This window comes from Artemia sp. Qi Xiang Cuo, chromosome 11, assembly GCF_049724085.1.
Source record: "Artemia sp. Qi Xiang Cuo chromosome 11, ASM4972408v1, whole genome shotgun sequence".
NCBI lineage: Eukaryota > Metazoa > Arthropoda > Branchiopoda > Anostraca > Artemiidae > Artemia > Artemia sp. Qi Xiang Cuo.
In genome coordinates this window covers 49,158,238-49,178,808 of record NC_142804.1, presented here as the reverse complement: position 1 = coordinate 49,178,808, position 20,571 = coordinate 49,158,238, and the positions used below count along the sequence as shown (strand labels likewise).

Below are 20,571 nucleotides of genomic sequence, written 5' to 3'. Positions count from 1 at the left end.
GTCACTCTCTGTGTAACACGCAAGCTTTTCATTCAAAACCGGAAAAATACAGCACGTTTGGAAAAAAGGTTGTTTCTGAATGATTAAAGAACTGTTTTTCAAAACAACCAAAACTTGTAAACATAGCTGTGGAGGAGAGATTTTATTTACATAATAGAAAAAAGCGTGCTTTGCCGTTTCTATCGAATATACGCATCATATTTTAAGCTTTGTGTTGTTGGCGGGGAGGGGGGCTAAGTCCCCCTGAAATTTGAATTTACTAGTAAAACGATTTTTTTTTTTGGGAAATAAGGAATGAAAGTGTACTCACATTTAAAATAGAAATATAAATTGTTTTCAAAGTTAATAATATGTAGTGTACTATAATCAATGTGTTAAAACATAATGAAGATTAAATTCTAAAGCATGAAAATTTTATACGAGGTTTAAATGACGAATTGTTAAGCAATTCTCTATTATTAGCTGCCTAAAAAACAGGTGTTAGCTCGAAAAAAAAACAACCAGTCTGGTTGAAAAAAAACTTTGAGTTTAAACAAATTTGTTCGGGGAATCCCCCATTCATACTGCTAACTTTTTCGCAATGTTTAGGAACAGGCGGGGAATCCCTAAAAAACCAAACCTGAATATACCCATCAAACCAGACTATACCCATCAAACCAGACTATACCCACCAAACCAGACTATACTCACCAAACAAGATCCATAGGTACATGCACTGGAAAGGTGTCATGGAATAGATAATACCCACAAAACCAGATCCATAGCTACATGCACTGGAAAGGTGGCATGGAATGTAAAGTGGGACAAATACACCGGAAGGAACATAGTCTGCTAGAAATATAATGTCATACCCTACTATTGTTTACATATAGTATTGGTTTTTGGGAAGTATACAGACATTTTCAGGAAGGATTTTTTTCTGGTGGGGAGGGCTGGAGGAGGGGGTTACTCTGGAGAATCTTTCCGTGGAGGATGTTTCCTTGGGGTAAGGAACATTTATATGAAGGGGGCGCCGGATTTCCCAGCATTATTTAAAAAACGATCAGAAATTAAATTAAAAAAAAGTTTTTTCAACTGAAAGTAAGAAGCAGCATTAGAACTTAAAACGAACAGAAATTATTGCGTATATGAGGGGGTTCGCCCCCAAGTCAATACCTCGCTCTTTACGCTACAGTATTTTTTAGTGCTTTCAAAAGAGCTATCTATTCTAATTAAACGGCCTTTGTGATTCAAGGATTTGTGAGTTAAAAAAAATTTCAACTCTTAACGTAAAGAGCGTGGTATTGACTAAGGGGAGAATCCCCTCATATACGTAATAACATATACGTAATTAAAAAAAACAATAAAGAAAAACAAGCGATACGGCGCAATAGCAATCGAAACTTTAAAAAACAGTATTTTGATGTCAATAAATGTATCAAAAGAATGGGCTTATAATGCTGATTCTAAATATATAAACTTTATTAAGTTTAGTATTACTCATCAAAGGCTACGAGCCTGAGAAAATTTACCTGATTTTGGAAAGAGGGGGAAACATCCCCTACAAGTTAAAGAATTTTAATGAAAATCACACTGTCAGGTTCAGCGTATCAGAAAACCCTATTACATAAGTTTCAAGCTCATATCTGCAAAAATGTACAACTTTGTATTTTTTGCCAAAAGAAACATCACGGATGCGTGTTTTTTTTTTTTTTTTTTTTTTTAGGGATAATCGTACCGACCCAGTGGTCCTAGAACATCAAGAGAGAGCTCATTCGAACGGAAATTAAAAGTTATAGTTCCCTTTTCAGTTACCAAAAATGCTGGAGGGCAACTTGGCTCCCTCCAACGCCCTTTTTTCCCAATTTCATCTGATCAAAATTTTGAGATTGCCATTCTGTTCAGCATAGTTTAAAAACCCAAAAAATATATCTTTGAAGGTAACAAATTCCCCCTAGAGCCCTTATGGACAGGTCTTAAAGTTTTAAATTTCCCAAGTGTAAACGTATAGTATTTGTTATTGGGAACTATGCATGCATTTTGGGGGGGGGACTGAATTTTCTGCTGTTTTTTTTTCACAAGGAAGATTTTCCATGGGGAGGTAAGTTTCCAGGGAGGAAACTTTTCACGGGAAATTTTACACTGGGGGAATTTGCCAGAATTCCAATACGAAATTCTTTATGTGTCTTACTTTCATTTTGCCGACTCACTTTTATGCGTGAACATATTAAAGGTAGTTGTGTGGGGAAAATTATCACCAAGATTGAATTATCTAGATGATATTTCTGTAGGGAGGAAGGATCTTTCTGTGGAGGAGGAGCCAGATTTCCTGGCATTATTTAAAAAACAATCAGAAATTAAATGAAAAAACAAATTTCTTCAACTGAAAGTAAGAAACATTATTAAAACTTAAAACAAAACAGAAATTATTATGTATATGTGGGGGTTCCCCCTCCTCAACACCTTACTCTTTACGCTGAATGTTGAATTTTGTCCCAATTCTGTATAAACGACGCCTGAAACACAAGGATTGTTTAATTAGAACAATTGCAAGTTGGACATTTCTATGAAGGGGGCGCCGGATTTCCCAGCATTATTTTAAAAACGATCAGAAATTCAATTAAAAAAAACAAATTTTTTCAACTGAAAGTAAGAAGCAACATTAGAACTTAAAACGAGCAGAAATTATTACGTATATGAGGGGGTTCGCCCCCAAGACAATACCTCGCTCTTTACGCTACAGTCTTTTTTCAGTGCTTTCAAAAGAGCTATCTATTCTGATTAAACGGCCTTTGTTATTTAGTACTTTCAAAAGTTTTTAGTACTTTCATAGCTTTTTAGTACTTTCAAAAGAGCTATCTATTCTAATTAACCGGCCTTTGTGATTCAGGAGTTTGTGATTCGAACAAAATTCGAACTTTAGCGTAAAGAGCGAGGTATTGACTAGGGGGCGAACTCCCTAATATACGTAATAAAAACATACGAATATAGAAATTCGTTGCGTAAGTTAATTCGTAAGTTACGTCAGAACAAAATTTCAAGAAAGCCAATTAGCCCAAAAAAGGAAAATTATATGCAAATTTCGTTTTAATTATTCATGTACGGTGAGCCAATCAAATCTGAATTAATTCAAAAACGTTCAAAAATTAACTAAAAAAACAAGTTTTTTAACTGAAAGTAAGGAGCGACATTAAAACTTAAAACGAACAGAAATTTCCGTATATGAACACTAAAGTTTGCTCTTTTTTTTATTTAAAAGTCCGCTCTTTACGCTAAAGTTTGACTTTCTCACAACCATTATTTTTTTTAAATAAAAAAACTTTAGCGTAAAGAGCGAGGCGTTGAGGAGGGGACAGCCCCTTTCATATACGGAATAATTTATTTTCGTTTTAAGTTTTAATGTCGCTCCTTACTTTCAGTTAAAAAAAACTTGTTTTTTTTAGTTAATTTAAGTAAGAGAATGATATTTTTACTGTTAGCGAACGGGCAGTAGCCATACTCTTGTTTATAGTGAAGACACCGTTCATTGGAAGTACATAACCCCTACTCCCTGAAGGCTACTGCGGTCTAACGACCAATCCTTAATCCAATTCTCACTTGTCTTTGAGTTCTGTTCTCCAAATTATTATAATAAAAAAAAAGTAAACTAATTTTGCAGAACTTCGTAGCTACTTAACTAAGAGAATGATAATAATAAGTAAGAGAATGGTTATCAGACAGTTCGTGGTAACGAACTGTAATTAAGGAGCGACCCGGCTCAATATTAACTGAAACTCTAAAAACAGGAATTTTGATACCCATAGATACATCAATAGAATCAAATTTTTATGCTTATTTCAAATATATAAGTTTCATTAAGTTTACTTTTACCCATCAAAAGTTTTGCGCCTGAGAAAATTTGCCTTATTTTCGAAAAAAGGGGGAAACTCCCCCAAAAAGTGATAAAATTTTAATGAAAATCACACCATCGGATTCTCTGTAAAAACGTGGAATTTTGTATTTTTTGTCAGAAGAAAGATCACGGATGCGTGTTTATTTATTTTTTTTTTCCCCAGGGGTGATCGTATCGATCCAGTAGTCCTAGAATATCGCAAGAGGGCTTGCTGGAACGGAAATTAAAAGTTCTAGTGCCCTTTTTAAGTCACCAAAAAAATTAGAGAGCAACTTGGCCCCCTCCCACGCTCACTCTCTCCCTGAAGTCACCCAATAAAAATTTTGAAACAGCCATTTTGTTCAGCATAGTCAAAAATCTAATAAATTTGTCTTTGAGGATGACTTAGTCCCCCACAGTTCCCGGGGGAAGGCCGAAAAGTTATGAACTTTGCCCATTGTTTACATAAAGTATTGGTTAATGGGAAGTATAAAGACGTTTCAAGAGGGATTTTTTTCTGATGTGGGGGGGGGGGTGTCGGAGGAGGGGGTTACGGGGCAGGATCCTTCCATGGAGGATGTTTCCTTGGGGGAAGGCACTAGTTGTTTTCCAATGTTTGAACTATTTAAAAAAAGAATTTATCTCAAAACTTGTATCGGATGGGTTTGGGGGAAAAAGGGTTAAGGGGCTAGTTGTCATCGGATCTCTTTTGACTATTAAAAAGTGCACTAGAACTGTCAATTTCCAATCAAATGAACCCTTTCCGAAATTTATACGACTATCCCTGCAATAAGAACCATATATGCCCCCAGAGCATGACTTCCAACGGCTGTCCCTGGGCACTAGACGGTTGCGTCGACACCGGAGTGATTCTTATCTGTTCTTTGAACTATTTTTAACAAAATAGCTATCTTAAAATTTTATCGGATGGGTCTGGGTAAAAAGGGCTTGGAGGAGGTAGTTACCCTTGGATCTCTTTTGAATCTTAAAAGTAAACAAGAAATTTCAGTTTCCAATCAAATGAGACTCTCAAAAGTTTATACGAGAATCCTGTCATAAGAACCATATATGCCACATAGACATAACTTACAACGACTACCCCCGGGCCATTGGAGGTTGTGTCAACACCGGAGTTTTAGTTATCTGACCTTTGAAATATTTTAAAACAAAGACTATCTCAAAATTTGTATCGGATGGTTTGGGGGCAAAGTGCATGGGGGGCAGGTTGCCCTCCAATCTCTTTTGACTCTAAAAAAGTGAACTAGAACTTTCAATTTCCATTCAAGTGAGCCCTCTCTGAAGTTTATACGAGCATCCCTTCCGTACGAACAATACATGCCCTTGGGCATAACTTATAACACCTGCCCCCGGGCCCTGGGGGGGAGGTGTATCGACACCGGAGTTTTTCTTATCTGAGCTTTGAACTATTTTTAACAAAATAGCTATCTCAAAATTTTTCTCAGATGTGTTTGAGGGAAAAAGAACGTGGGTGATGGCTAGTTGCCATCGGATTTTTTTTCAAACAGTTCGTGGTAACGAACTGTAAGTAAGGAGCGACCCGGCTCAATGGTAACCAAAACTCTAGAAAACGGGATTTTGATACAAATAGATAAATTAAAAGAATTAGATTTTAATGCTGATTTCAAATATATAAGTTTCATCAAGTTTAGTCCTACCTATCAAAAGTTACGAGCCTGAGAAAATTTGGCTGATTTTCGAAAAAAGGGGAAAATACCCTCTAAAAGTTATAGAACCTTAATGAAAATCACATCATCATATTCAGCGTATCAGAGAACCCTACTGTAGAGGTTTCAAGCTCCTATCTACAAAAATGTGGACTTTTGCATTTTTTGCCAGAAGAAAGATCACGGATGCGTGTTTATTTGTTGTTTTTTTTCCCAGGGGTCATCGTATCGACCCAGTGGTCCTAAAATATCTTGGAAGTCATTGGAATTGAAATTAAAAGCTATAGTGCCCTTTTTAGGTGACAAAAAAATGGAGGGCAACTAGGCCCCCTCCCACGCTCATTTTTCCCAAAGTCACCCGATCAAAATTTTGAGATAGCCATTTTGTTCAGTATGTTCAAAAATATTATAAGTATGTCTTTTAGGATGACTTAATACCCCGATTTTCCCGGGGGGAGGGCTGAAAGCTATGAACTTTACCCAATATTAATATATAGTGTTGGTTATTGGGAAGAATACAGACGTTTTCAGGCGATATTTTTTCTGGTGGGGGGGGGGTGGTCGGGGGTTATGTGGGAGGATCTTTCCATGAAGGAAGTTTTCATGGAGGAAGGGACATTGCTATGAAGGGGACGCCGGACTTCCCAGCATTATTTTAAAAAAAGATCAGAAATTAAATATAAAAAAACAAGTTTTTCAGCTGCAAAAGCAGCAACATCAAAACTTTAAACGAAAAGAAAATATTACATATATGATTGGGTTCACCCCCTAGTCAATACCTCGCTCTTTAAGCCAAAGATTTATTAGTACTTTCATAAGAGCTATTTAATCTAATTAACGGCCTTTATGATTAAGCGGTCATTTTTAAATCATTGGAACAAAATTCGAACTTTAGCTTAAAGAGCAAGGTATTGACTAGGGGGCGAGCCCCCTAATATTCGTATTAAATATATATGAATATAGAAGTTCGTTACGTAAGTTAATTCGGAAGTTACGTATATTTATTACTAATAAAAACGATCGTAAATAAAATTAAACAAGTTTCAAGAAAGCCATTTAAAAAAATAAAAGTAAATTAATATGCACATTTTGTTTTAATTATTCATGTATGGTGAGCCAAGATCAAAACCTGCATTTATTCAAAAACATTCAAAAATTAAATTAAAAAAAACAAGTTTTTTTTAACTGAAAGTAAGAAACGACGTTAAAACTTAAAACGAACATAAATTATTACTTATATGAAAGGGGCTGTCCCCTCCTTAGCGCCTCGCTCTTTACGCTAAATTTTTTTATTGTTTAAAAAAATAGAGTTGTGAGAAAGTCAAACTTTAGTGTAAAGAGCGAGGCACTAAGGAGGGGACAGCCCCTTTCATATAAGGAATAATTTCTGTTCGTTTTAAGTTTTAACGTCGTTCCTTACTTTCAGTTAAAAAAAACTTGTTCTATTATTTAATACTCTTAACAAGTGAACTAGAACTTTCAATTTTCAATCAAATGAGCCCTCTCCGAAGTTTACTTTACTGAAAAAAATTCTTTTAAATGTTTTGATTTTTTTTAACTTTAAGAAATCAAAAATTAGCTAAGATTTTAAGGAATAAATATCAGCGTATGTATATTAAACTGACAATGCATATTTTTTTCAGCAAACGCATTTGAATTTTTTCAGTAGAGTGCAATATTTTCTGTCGTTTAGAAAGCATAGGTTTTTTAAACACTACTCATATTAATTTATGTTTGTTCTGGGTTTGACTCTGCTATTTATTTTAATTTCTGTTTGTTTTGGATTGGATTTATTTATTAATACGGATTTGTGGTAGTTGTATGCTTGTTAGATTATGTTATTCAATTTTTGTTCATTTTTGGTTTAATGAAGTACTTTACTTTTTTAGAAAAAAAAGTAAAGTTGTATAACTCTTCTAAAGTTATACAACCATCCCTTCCATAAAAACCTTAAGCATCCCCTGGGCATAACTTACAACCCTTGCCCCTAGCTGCCCTCCGATCACTTACAATCCTAGCTGCCCTCCGATCACTTTGACTCTTAAAACCAGCACTAGAGCGTCTGATTACCAATCCAAGAAGCCCCCCTACGAAGTTTAAATGACCCTGCTTTCTATAAAAACCTTATATGCCCCCAGGGCATAACTACAACCCTTACCCTGAGTGCTGGGGGGATTGGCTATCCTCAAAGACATAATTTCCAGACCTTTCAAATCCGTTGAACAAAATGGCTATCTCAAAATTTTGATTGGAAGTATTTTGGGAAATGATGGGCGTGGGGGGGGGGCATTTGCCCTCTGATCACTTTTGACTGATAAAAAAAGCATTAGTCCTCTCAATTTTCAATCGAATGAGCCCTTTTTGAAGCTTCTATGACAAAACTTTCTGTAAGAACATTATCAAGGGCATAACTTACAACCCTTGTCCTGAGGGCTATGGGGGGAGGTTTGTAATCCTCAAAGAAATAATTTCCAGACCTTTCAATTCTGTTGAACAAAAAGGCCTTGTTCAACATAGTTCAACTATGTTAAACATGGTTTAACTATGTTGAACTATGTTGATAAAAATGTTGATCGGAAATGTTTGGGGACACTAAGGGGGGGGGAGGATTTTCCCTCTGATTACTTTCGACTATTAAAAAGGGCAATAGCCCTCTCAATTTCCAATAGAATGAGCCCTATTTGAAGTTTTTACGATAAAGTCTTCTATAAAAACCTTACATGGCCCCAGAGCATAACTTACAATCTTAGCCCTGAGGGCTGTGGGGGGGGGGTCATACACAAAGACATAATTTCCAGACCCTTCAACTACGTTCAAAAAAATTTTGATTGCTAGTATTTGGGGAAATGATGGGCGTGGGGGGCATTCGCCCTCCGATCGCTTTTGATTGCTATTAAGGGCACTAGCCCTCTCAATTCCCAATTGGATGTTCCATTTTTGAAGTTTCTACAAAAACACTTTCTATAAAAACCTTACATACCCCCAAGGCATAACTTAAAACTTTTGCCCTGGGGGCTGTGGGTGGTTTGTCATCCTCAAAGACATAATTTCTGAACCTTTCAACTACGTTGAACAAAATTAATATCTCAAAATTTCAATTGAATGTTTGGAGAAATGGTAAAGGGAGAGGGGGGTTAGTTGCCCTTCAATCACTTTTGACTATTAAAAAGGGCACTACGCCTTTCAATTTACAATCGAATGAGCCCTTTTTAAAATTTCTACAACACATTCTATAAAAACCTTGTATGCCCCCAGGGCATGCTTACAATCCTTGCCCAGAGGGTTGTGGGGGGGGGGGCCTAATTTACAGAAATTTAAACTACTTTAAAAAAAATGGCTATCTCAAAATTTTGCTTGGATATGTTTGGGGAAATGGTGGACGTGAGAAGTGGGTTAGTTGCCCTTCAATCACTTATGAGAATTAAAAGAGCACGAGCCCTTTCAATTTCCAATCGAATGAGCCCTTTTTGAAGTTTCTACAACAACGCTTTCTATAAAAAGCTTATATGCCCCCAGTGCATAACTTACAATCCTTACCCTGAGGGCTGGGGGGGGGGGTTCATCGTCAAAGACCTAAGTCCCAGAACTTTCAACTACGTCGAAAAAAAACGCCTATCTAAAAATTTTGATTGGATATGTTTGTGGAAATGGTGGGCGTAACAGGGGGGCTAGTTTCCCTCCAATCACTTTCTACTATTACAAAGGGTACTAGCTCTTTCAATATCCAATTGAATGAGCCCTTTTTGAAGTTTCTATAACAAAACTTTCTATAAAAAGCTTATATGCCCCCAGGGTATAACTTACAACCCTTGCCCTAAGGGCTGTGGGGGATCCTCAAAGGAATAATTTCCAGAACTTTTAACTACATTAATAAAAATTGCAATTTACAGAACTTTCAACTACGTTGAACAAAATAACTATCTCAAAATTTTGATTGGATGTTTTGGGGGAAATGGCGGGCGTGAGAGGGGGATTAGTTGCTCTTCAATCACTTTTGACTATTAAAAAGGGCGCTATCCCATTTCAATTTCAATCCAATGATCCCTTTTTGAAGTTTCTACGACAACACTTTCATTAAAAACTTTATATGCCCCCAGGGCATAATTTACAACCCTTTCTCTGAGGGATGTGAGGGGGGGGAGGTTTCATCCTCAAAGACCTAATTTCCAGAACTTTAAATTACGTCGAACAAAATGGCTATCTCTGAATTTTGATTAGATGTGTTTGGGGAAATAATGTGCGTAAGAGGGGGGTTAGTTGCCCTCCAATCCCTTTCGATTATTAAAAAGGGCACTAGTCCTTTCAATTTTGAATCGAATGAGCCCTTTTTGAAGTGTCTACAACAACACTTTCCATAAGATCCTTATATCTCCCAGCGGATAAATTACAACCCTTGCCCTGAGGGCTATGGGGGGGGGGTTCATCCTCAAAGACATAATTTCCAGAAATCTCAACCAAGTTAAGAGAAATGGCTATCTCAAAATTTGGATTGGATGTGTTTCGGGAAATGATGGGCGTGAGAGGGGTTTAGTCGCCCTCGAATCCCTTTCTCCTATTAAAAAGGGCACTAGCCCTTTCAATTTCCAATCGAAGGAGCCCTTTTTGAAGTTTCTACAACAACCCTTTCCAGAAAACCCTTATTAGCCCCCAGTGCATAACTTTTAACTCTTGCCCTGAAGGCTGTGGGGGGAGTGTCCTCCTCAAATACATAATTTCCAGATCTTTCAACTACGTTGAACAAAATAGCTTTCTCAAAATTTTATTGGATGTGTTTGGGGAAATGGTGGGCGTGTAAGGGGTGTTAATTGCCTTCCAATCACTTTCGGCTATTAAAAAGAGCACAAGCCCTTCCAATTTCCAATCGAATGAGCCCTTTTCAAAGTTTCTGTGACAACTACTTCGATACGAAGTGCCCTTATCTAAAACCAAGAAACCAAACAAAAATTTCGCCCAATTTCGCCCAATTTCAGTAGTTCAACAAAATAGTAGGCTGTGAATTTAGCAGTTTTAATACGTTGCAGTTCATATTTGTCTTTCATTGATAAACTTGAACATAACAAAGTAAACAGAGTAAATTTGCTAATTTTGTTGTGTGGGTCAACTAAGTTTAGGCCTCATCTGCTTTAGTAAGATTAAGTTAAAATTATATAGTCTTAGTAAATTTAGAAAAAAAGAGCATCTTATTTTTTTTCATAAAATTGCCAAAAAAAAAGGTTGCAGTAAAGTTTTTTTCACTGTCTGCTCATTTTATCATTGCCTTGCAACTGCAAATCAAGAGCTGGTTCATAGTCATCATCATACTCTCCAGCATCCCTAGTACAATCGTAACAAATGCATACAACTTTTTCCAAGCAATTTTCCAAGTCATGCTGGAGAGTTTATTTTACGATAAAGAAACCAAAGAATCCTTGGGAATACTAATCATACATTTAAAAAGCTAAAGAAAAAGGTTCAAACATAGGTCAAAGGTGGAAATTCGGAAATGGCGTTTCTAGTATGAACGTAGAAACGATGGATATAATGTCTCTGAGCAGGCACCTGTGCCAGATTTTGTTTCGGGACGACGGAATTTGCCAGGCTCATGAATTTCAATATGTACGATGTTAGAAAGTGGTTTGGACCCTAGGATCTAGTTTTAGTCTCTCTAATTATACAGAATACGAGAAACCATTGAAATTAGAAACCATTGAATTTAGAACTCGTAGAAACCATTGTATTATTCTGATTTCAAGTTTCGATACCTATATGCTAAAGTTCGTCACTTGGGCCACTGTTTTAAGTGGAATCTTTGCATCTTTGCATCGGTAGTAGATATAGCCGGCCCCTGCTAGGGATGGAGAGGAGTGGCTTACCGCCGTCCTGAAATTATCCAAGAAACCTTTTTTCCTATAAAATATGAAGTACAAACGATTACGACCGAGACCCAAGACGACCACGTCCGGGGCAACCGACGATGTTACCGCGTCCGGAGCAACCAACGAAGTCACCGCGACCGAGGCAGCCGACGAAGTTACCGCGACCGCAGTAACCGACAAACTGACGACCAAGAATCTCCCTTTAACAATGTTGACAACTCCAAACCCGGAGGCTCTGCTTTCTCCTAAATTGATTTTATCTGTTGGAACCCTGAGCGTTAGGACGCTTGCTAAACAAGGCAAAATAGATCTTGTCCTAAATGAACTAAACCGATATAAATGGGATATTGTGGGACTTTCAGAAACACATCTCCCTAGCACCGGCGAAGAAAGGATCGGCAACACTAGTCTGATAGTGTCTGGGAGAACCAATGGCGTCCATCGCCAAGGTGTTGGCTTTTTGATGTCGACTAAGGCACGAAGATCCCTGATTTCCGTAACGCCTGTGTCAGAACGGTTGATTATGATACGAATGAAGGGATCCCCGATCAACATCACGATCATACAAGTCTACGCTCCTGACTGCAACAAACCAGATGAAGAGTCTGACAATTTCTACCTTCAACTGCAAAGCTTAATTGACGCAGTTCCTAAAAAAGACCTTATTGTTGTCATTGGCGACTTCAATGCTATTGTTAGTAACGATTCTGCTCGAAATGAAGATGTTATGGGTAAATTTGGCCTTGGACGACTTAACAAGAGGGGCGAACGCCTCATTGAATTTTGCATAGACAGTGATCTCGCCATTACCAATACTCTCTTCAAACATAGAGAACGTCGTAAGGCGACATGGACTTCGCCGGATGGAAAAACCCGTAATCTTATTGATTACGTGCTCGTCTCTAGGCGGTGGAAATCATCTGTGCTAGATACTGTCACCCTCGCAGGTAGCGATTTCGACAGCGACCATTCCCTGGTCATGTCTGCACTAAAGATACGCCTGAAATCTTCCTCAAAGCTAAATAATAGACCCGCTCGTTTCAACACACATCTTCTCAAAGACCCTCAAATTCGCCAAACCTGCATCGATGAACTGTCTACTCAAATATCGGACCTTCTTTCTAATATTCCTGTAACTCTATCTAAAGAGGATATCGATAAACTGGTAACAGACTCCTCTAAGATCATCAGCAAAGTAGCGATGTCCACCCTAGGAACCAAAAAGGGTGATAAAAAGCCTTGGGTAACAAATGAAATCATTTTATTATATGCTGAGAAACGAAAACACAATGACAGGTAAGACAGAGAGAGCAGGGACAGATATAAGCAGTTGAAGCGTGCTGTAGAAAAAGCCACCCGTAGAGCCCATCGCACCTACATTAAAGACAAATGTGAACAGTGTGAGGCTGATTTTAAGAGAGGCAATTCATACTTCATGTATAAGAGAGTTCGTGAGCTAACAAGCAAGAAAAACCTCAGTTCTTGTACACTGCTAGATAAAAATGGTTCTCAGATACAAAGCACAGAAGGCATCCGATCGAGATGGATGGAGCATTTCAAAGAAAAGCTTAATCCTGATATCTTTCCAAACTCTGCTGTCCTGGACCTCTTGCCCGTTACTGTCTCAGATCCCAGCCCACCTCCTCTCCGTTCTGAGGTCGAAGATGCCATCCAAGCGCTGAAGACCAACAAGGCCCCTGGCCTGGAGGGGATAAAGGCAGAACTGCTGAAAGTCCGGTGTGAACCACTTATAGATCTTTTCCACAAGATTGTATCCGGTTCCTGGCAAAAGAGTCATTTCCCAACTTCTTGGTGCGAAGCCACAATTGTTCCACTACACAAGAAGGGGTCAAAGGCAGTATGTGATAATTACCGTCCTATTAGCCTAACAAGTCAAACTGCCAAGATCTTCACCCGAATTATACTCCAACGGATCAGAGCCGTGTCATCCTTAGTCATCCAAGAATACCAAGCCGGTTTTCGCCCTGGGAGATCGACTGTTGATCAAATTTTCACTGTTCGCCAAATTTTAGAGGAATATCTGGAATTCGGTCGCGGCCTGTATCAGCTCTTCATCGACTTTAGGCAAGCATTTGACCTTATTTGGAGAAATGGCCTATGGCATATCCTTCTCCATTACGGAATCCCACGAAACCTAGTAGATCTTATCAAGGATATGTACTCAAAATTTGGGAGTCGTGTCATGACTAGTGAAGGTCTCACTGACAGTTTCCAGACTTCCGCAGGTGTCCTTCAAGGATGCCTTTTGTCTCCAGAGCTGTTCAACCTTTTCCTCACAGCAGTCTTATCCCTGGTGGAGACAACTTGTGGCGCACATATAGGGGGTGTTCAGATAGGTAAGCTAGCCTACGCCGACGATATCAACGAAATGGCTGAAACACCCGAGGATCTACAAGCCGTTCTTAACGACGTCTTCGAAGCCACTAGTTCTTTTGGAATGATCATAAATGTATCAAAAACAAAGGTTATGTGCTGCTCACGAAAGCCATAGGATACAGTTAAGCCAGACCTGAAAATTAATGGAGAGAGTATCCAGTGGGTTGACGAGTTCCCTTACCTCGGTAGTCTGATCACCAGCGACAAAAGTCTATCAAAAGACATCAAAAGACGTCTCGCCCTCGCGAGTTCCAGTTTCAAGGCCCTTATGCCCATATGGCGAAGAAAGGATTTGTCTCTGCGGCTTAAGACACGACTTTTTGATACCCTGATCATCCCCATCGCAATCTACTCATGTGATACATGGACACTGAAGGTAAATGACAACCGTCGACTTGCAGCTTTTGAAACTAAGTGCCTCCGCCGCATCGGCGGGATCACTTACCTTGATAGAATCTCAAATTTCGAACTTTTCGAGCGCCTTAAAGTACAACAAACACTTCTCATGAAGATCCAGCTCCAGCAACTTCGATGGCTCGGTCACGTACAACGGATGAGTCGGTCCCGTCTCCCAAAAATCACCTTCGAAGGCCAAATTCACGGTTCTCGTCCTCGTGGTCGTCCCCCAAAAAGTGGAAGGAAAACTTTGCACCTCACCGCCTCTCGGACCTTCTTCGCCTAGCAAAAGACCGTGAAGCATACAGAAGGCACATCCACGCCGTTACGAAGAAAGAGGCCCCAAGACGACCTTCAAGGACGGATGGGACTTAAGTAAGTTAAGTAAGTAAAAAATTTTGCCCATCTCTATTTAGGGGTAATTTTTGGCGTATATATTTCTTGATTTCGATTGCCTATCTGAAAGGTTGCAATAGGCCTTTAACAAAGGCAGTCATGGAGGTATTTTCAAACAAAATGAAATAGTGTAGGTTGTCGTACACGTTTTGGGCCAAGACAAAATAGAGATACCGGAGAAACGTATTTGAGCCCTATTTTTAACGCACTTATTACAAATTTTTCACGCATCTTAACGCACTTAATACGAATTTTTCAATTTTGTATCATAATATTTCGCAACTTAATAAAATGTCAGATGATACCAGACCTAATAAGGCTGAAATAAATTTCTCTGGTGTCTTTATTAAGGGCTGATTTTTTATGCATATATTTCTGAATTTCGATTGCCTCTCTGAAAACTTGCAATAGACCTTTAACAGAGGCAATCATGGAGGCATTTTCCGACAAAATGAAATGGTGTGGGTTGTCGTACACGCGTTGGACCAAGGAGGAATAGAGAAAGTCTAACGGAAAAAAACTTATTTGAGCTCCATTTATAATGAACTTATTAATACGGATTTTTCACTTTTAAATCATAATATTTTGCAATCTAATAAAATGTCAGACGATACAAGACCTGGTAAGCAATTAGCTTTTAAAGGTAATTAAATAAAATCAACTCAGATTTAGGTCCTTGAATTACCATTCATTAGTGGATTTTTTATTCAGTTACCCTTTCAGCGTTACATGGAAAAGGTCTATTTTCCTTTTTGTGGTTGTTCTTTTTACAATTTGATTTTATTTATTTAGTGGTTTTGTTTTACGGTCTTTTATTGTTTTTCCATCTTTGCACTGACGACGGCCGAGCGGAGGTCTCGGCCGAAACATTTGCATTGCATTTTAGTTTTTCAATGGCTGGAAATATCCTCCTTTGGTTCTTCTGCTGAAGCGTTTTTTCATCTTGAAAAAGTGGTTCGGTACCATCTGGTCTCTTTATCACTATAAAAGATAGTAGAATTCAGAGTTTTTGTTTAAATTAGTCCTATCAAGACCTTTTCCGGTTATCCGTTCTATATTGTGAGGCTGGCCCAGCCTGGCTGGGGGGGAGACAAAACATGGAAGACATAACATGCGTTGCTCTTTTCTGAATTTACACTATTGTACAAACCTACGATATAGAGCTCCTGACTTGTGATTCTATATTTGTATTTTGCACAGGTTTTATGAATTACTAACATAGATCAGGAGGGAAAGCATGCGAAAGGAGAAAAAATGATTTTTCAGGGTTGCTCCAAATAAGAAGACTAACTTTATCGAACTTTTGTCAGTAAACTAAATAGCATAACCCTGCTCATGGTCAAATATTGAGTTTAAAACCTTGATCTTGGTTAGAAGTAGATACACACGAATCTATTATGTGAGAGGGATTCATTCATCGAAACATCAAATAAAGGCAAAGTGTGTTATACTAAGGGAGAAACATACGAATATAGTCAAAGAACCGTGCAGATTCGGGTAGGAGTTGACCCAGCAAGACCTTGTGTAGTTGCCGTCTTATTTACCTTAAACTTCTTTTTCAAGTTCTCAGTTTCAGGCTTGAGGTTATTAAGTTTACAACGTGAAGACCAACTGTACAATATTAGAAAAAAAAAACATAACACTTCAACTGGACCAGGAAAGCCAATCTTCAAATATTTTTGTCCAATGTTCTGTAATTCTATGGTTAAGAAATCACTAATATATTTTAGACATCAAAGAAATCTAATTTTCCTTTTGATGCCCTTATAGAAGTTTCAGTACCTTTTTGAAAATTTTGTGTGCATTCTAGCAGCCTTTGTAAGAAATCTGCCGAAAGACACATCAAAAGTGAGCTTTCGACTGTATTTTTTTATTGAAATAATGTTGGTGATATTTCCCATTTTATATTCCATAAAACAGTTTCCGACCTAGCTTTTCATCAAGTTTATGAGAGTCAAAATTGCTAGACCGCATCATTTCACCTTCAAAACATTGCCTTTAAAATACTAAAGTCATAAAAATGAAACTTTTTGTCCGTTCAGGGCCAGTCCTTGGTCTACTGATACCTGAAAACCAGGATTTTATAAACTTTTAGTTTTTGATTGCTTAAAAATAATGAATATTTAGGGCGGTACAAAATTTTCCTCAGTGTTGCCACGTTGAGCAAGGAAAATAAATAAGCAAAACTAACTAGTTAAGTTTGACAATGTTTTTTGTCTGTAAAAATTTTTAGCATCAGCTATTTATTTATCCAAATATAAATACACCTTCGAATGAAAGCTGCGCCTTTTTTATGTTTTTGCTGCCATTTGTTTATACCTTATTTTTTGGTGTTTTTCGCCCCCATTTCTTTTTTTAAATTGGCACCCGCTGCTACCAAAAACTGCATAACTGCATATGGATTTTTTTATCTCTTATTCTACTTCTGAAATCTAACCACCTCTTAAAATCTGTATCAAAATATCTGCTTAACTTTAGTAAATAAAAGAAAACCCATATCTATGTCCTTCCATGTCTGCAGCATAACATTTTTAAGAGTCATTTCATTCTTTTTTTCCTGTCCTCATCCTTTCTTTCTCTTTTTTGCTTCTAAATCTAACCATCTCTGAAAATCTATATTAAAACATCTTTGTTCTTCTAGTAAAAAAGGAAACCAATAGCAATGTCCTTTCATGTCTGCAGCATAACTATTAAAAACAATCATTTTCTCCTGTTCCTCTCCTCCTCCTCTCCGTCTCTTTTTTTTGCTTCGAAAATCTAACCACCCCTTAAAATCTATATTAAAACATCTACCCTCGTATAGTAAAAAAGGAAACCATTAGCAATGTCTGTTCATGCATTCATTTCCTCAATCATTTTCTCCTGTTCCTGTCCTCCTCCTCTCCGTCTCTTTTTTTTGCTTCGAAAATCTAACCACCCCTTAAAATCTATATTAAAACATCTACCCTCGTATAGTAAAAAAGGAAACCATTAGCAATGTCTGTTCATGCATTCATTTCCTCAATCATTTCCTCCTGTTCCTGTCCTCCTCCTCTCCGTCTCTGTTTTTTGCTTCGAAAATCTAACCACCCCTTAAAATCTATATCAAAACATCTACCCTCTTATAATAAAAAAGGAAACCATTAACAATGTCTGTTCATGCCTGCAGAATGACATTTGGAAATAATTTTATCCTGTTCCTGTCCTCCTCCTCCCCTTCTCTGTTTTTTCTTCTAGAATCAAATGACCTCTTAAAAATTGTATTAAATTACCTAACTGTTTCTATTTAAAAAAAAAGGAAATCGATAGCAATGTCTGTCCATGCCTGCACCATAATGTTTAAAAAAAACTTAAAATTTCATTCTGCTCTTCTCATCGTCCCCCCTCTCTCTCTCTCTTTTGTTTATAGAATCTAACGACACTCTAAAAATATACATTAAACATCTATCTACTTCTAGTAAGAAAAATAGGAAATCTATAGTAATTTGTGCTAAGGCCTGCAGCATAACATTTTAAAAATCATTTCACTTTATTCCTCTCCTCCTCCTCCCTTCTTTATTTGCTTCTAGAATTGTCTGTCCATGCCTGCACCATAATGTTTAAAAAAAACTTAAAATTTCATTCTGCTCTTCTCATCGTCCCCCCTCTCTCTCTCTCTTTTGTTTCTAGAATCTAACGACACTCTAAAAATATACATTAAACATCTATCTACTTCTAGTAAGAAAAAGAGGAAATCTATAGTAATTTGTGCTAAGGCCTGCAGCATAACATTTTAAAAATCATTTCACTTTATTCCTCTCCTCCTCCTCCCTTCTTTATTTGCTTCTAGAATTGTCTGTCCATGCCTGCACCATAATGTTTAAAAAAAACTTAAAATTTCATTCTGCTCTTCTCATCGTCCCCCCCTCTCTCTCTCTTTTTTTTCTAGAATCTAACGACACTCTAAAAATATACATTAAACATCTATCTACTTCTAGTAAGAAAAATAGGAAATCTATAGTAATTTGTGCTAAGGCCTGCAGCATAACATTTTAAAAATCATTTCACTTTATTCCTCTCCTCCTCCTCCCTTCTTTGTTTGCTTCTAGAATTAAATAACCTCTTAAAATTTACATTTAATTAAGTATGTCAATGACTGTACCAGAACAAATAAAACAATTTCTAAGAAATCCTCTTCCAAAATATTTTTTTATACAATGTGACTCGGCCATTCTCTTTAATTATTAAGAATAATTAGCTTAGTTAATCCTTTAGAAACTTACCCCAACAAATTCCTTAATTACATTACTCAGATAATCATTGACGTTTAAGGACGTAGATCTAGGAAGCATTATCCATAACACCGATCTGTCACTTTTACTAAGTTGACACTATTTCACAAACTGAACTGAGAAGGACTGATTTTGTCCATCTTTCTTTCAGTCATGCTCTTGGGTCTAAGCTCTTTCCAGGTTGAGAAAAATCTCCTGCATTGGTTTAGCTGGAAAGAATGATGATTTAGTCAACTACTAGAAGTGGTCAAACTAATTTGAACTTGAGAGCTTGTTTTCTGGAACTAAAGCATAAAACAAAAGGGTGTATCTCATGTATCGCAACTTTAAAGAAAAGAGTAAATAAGGCTTATAAGCTTTTAAGAAGAATAGCTTTAACCCAAGGTTTTAATTTCAAACTCTGTAAAAACTGTCATTTCTAGCTTTAAATCATTGCCTTAAATTGGTATTAACGATTTATTTAGGATTAAAATTTTTCGTATCCAATTTTAAAATATGTCCTCAAATTGGAAATACTTACCAACTTAGGTCTTCTCTGCCATTAAATCGAAAAACCATTTTTTTTAAAAGAAATTAAGGAGCAACATTAAAACTTAAAACGAGCAGAAATTATCCCTTACATGAGGGGGGTTTGTGGAGTCATTCCGTAACCGTCACTCTTCATGCTAAGGTCTTAACATTCTTTAAAAATACTTCTCGTTCCAATTCAACGGTCCTTACGATTGATCAGTCTTCCTTGAGGAATTGTGACAAAAAATCAAAGTTTAGTGTAAAGAGTAAGGGTCGAAGAAGGGGCAGTTCCCCTTTATATAGGGAATAATTTATGTTCAATTTAGGTTTTTATGTTACTCCTTACTTTCAGTTGAATTTTTTTTTTTTTATATTTAAATTCTGACCGTTTTTCAAGTCATACCAGGAAATGCACTCCTCCCACGTGTAAAATTTCCCCAAAAAAACTTTCCGTGTAATTCTCAATAACCAGTACTAGATGTGAAAAAGGGAACTTGTGTAACATGCAGTCCTTACCAAAGGGACTAAGGGAGGCCATATCATCCCCAAGGCTATAGTTATTGTTGGAACTTTGAAAAAAAAAATTCACAGACCACTATGCTTTTTTTTACTATGCTGCATCAAATGGGTATATAAACATTTTGATCAGATGTATTTGGAGAAAAATTGGTATGGAAGGCGGGCTAGTTGCCCTGTCATATTTCTTGGTCACTTAAAAAGGGCACTAGAACCTGTTATGTCCGTTAAAAATAGCCCTCTCCTGATCTTTTAGGACCATTGGCTCAATACAACTACCCCTGGAAAAAAAAATTTAACAAGCATTCGTGGTCTATCTTCTGGCACAAAATACAAAATTCCACATTTTTGTAAATAGGAGTTTGGAACCTCTACACTAAGGTTCTCATGTATACTGGTTTTGATGGTGGGATTTTCATTAAGATCGCTTGATGTTTTGGGGGTGTTTCTCCCCTTTTTCAAAAATCATGCAAATTGCGCAGCTGTTGATTTTTCGGAATCAACATAAAAAGATAATTTTCTTAGGTATTTGTTTTTATCAATATTCGATGTTTTAGAGATTTGGTTGTTATTGGGCTGAATATTGGTTGTACCTTCCTTACGCTTCGGTAGCACAAGCCGTTTGAAAACTGCGTTATCTAGCCCTAAAACATGGCCTCTAATTGACAATTATTACTTACTTAGGTCTTCCCTTCGCTTAGATCTTTCCTAAATAC

The 20,571-nt window shown here is 37.3% G+C and overlaps 1 protein-coding gene across 3 annotated transcripts in view; it reads right to left on the bottom strand.

Annotated features, from left to right (window-relative positions):
• The window catches only part of LOC148947082 (zwei Ig domain protein zig-8-like), a 409,223-nt gene extending 390,313 nt beyond the window's left edge, over positions 1-18,910 (bottom strand). For all 3 annotated transcript variants that reach the window (XM_089097251.1, XM_089097254.1, XM_089097253.1), the window contains exon 1: positions 18,821-18,910. The gene's annotated coding sequence lies outside the window, so the exon portion shown is untranslated. The remainder of the gene's footprint in view (positions 1-18,820) is intronic.
• Between the last annotated feature and the right edge of the window lie 1,661 nt (positions 18,911-20,571).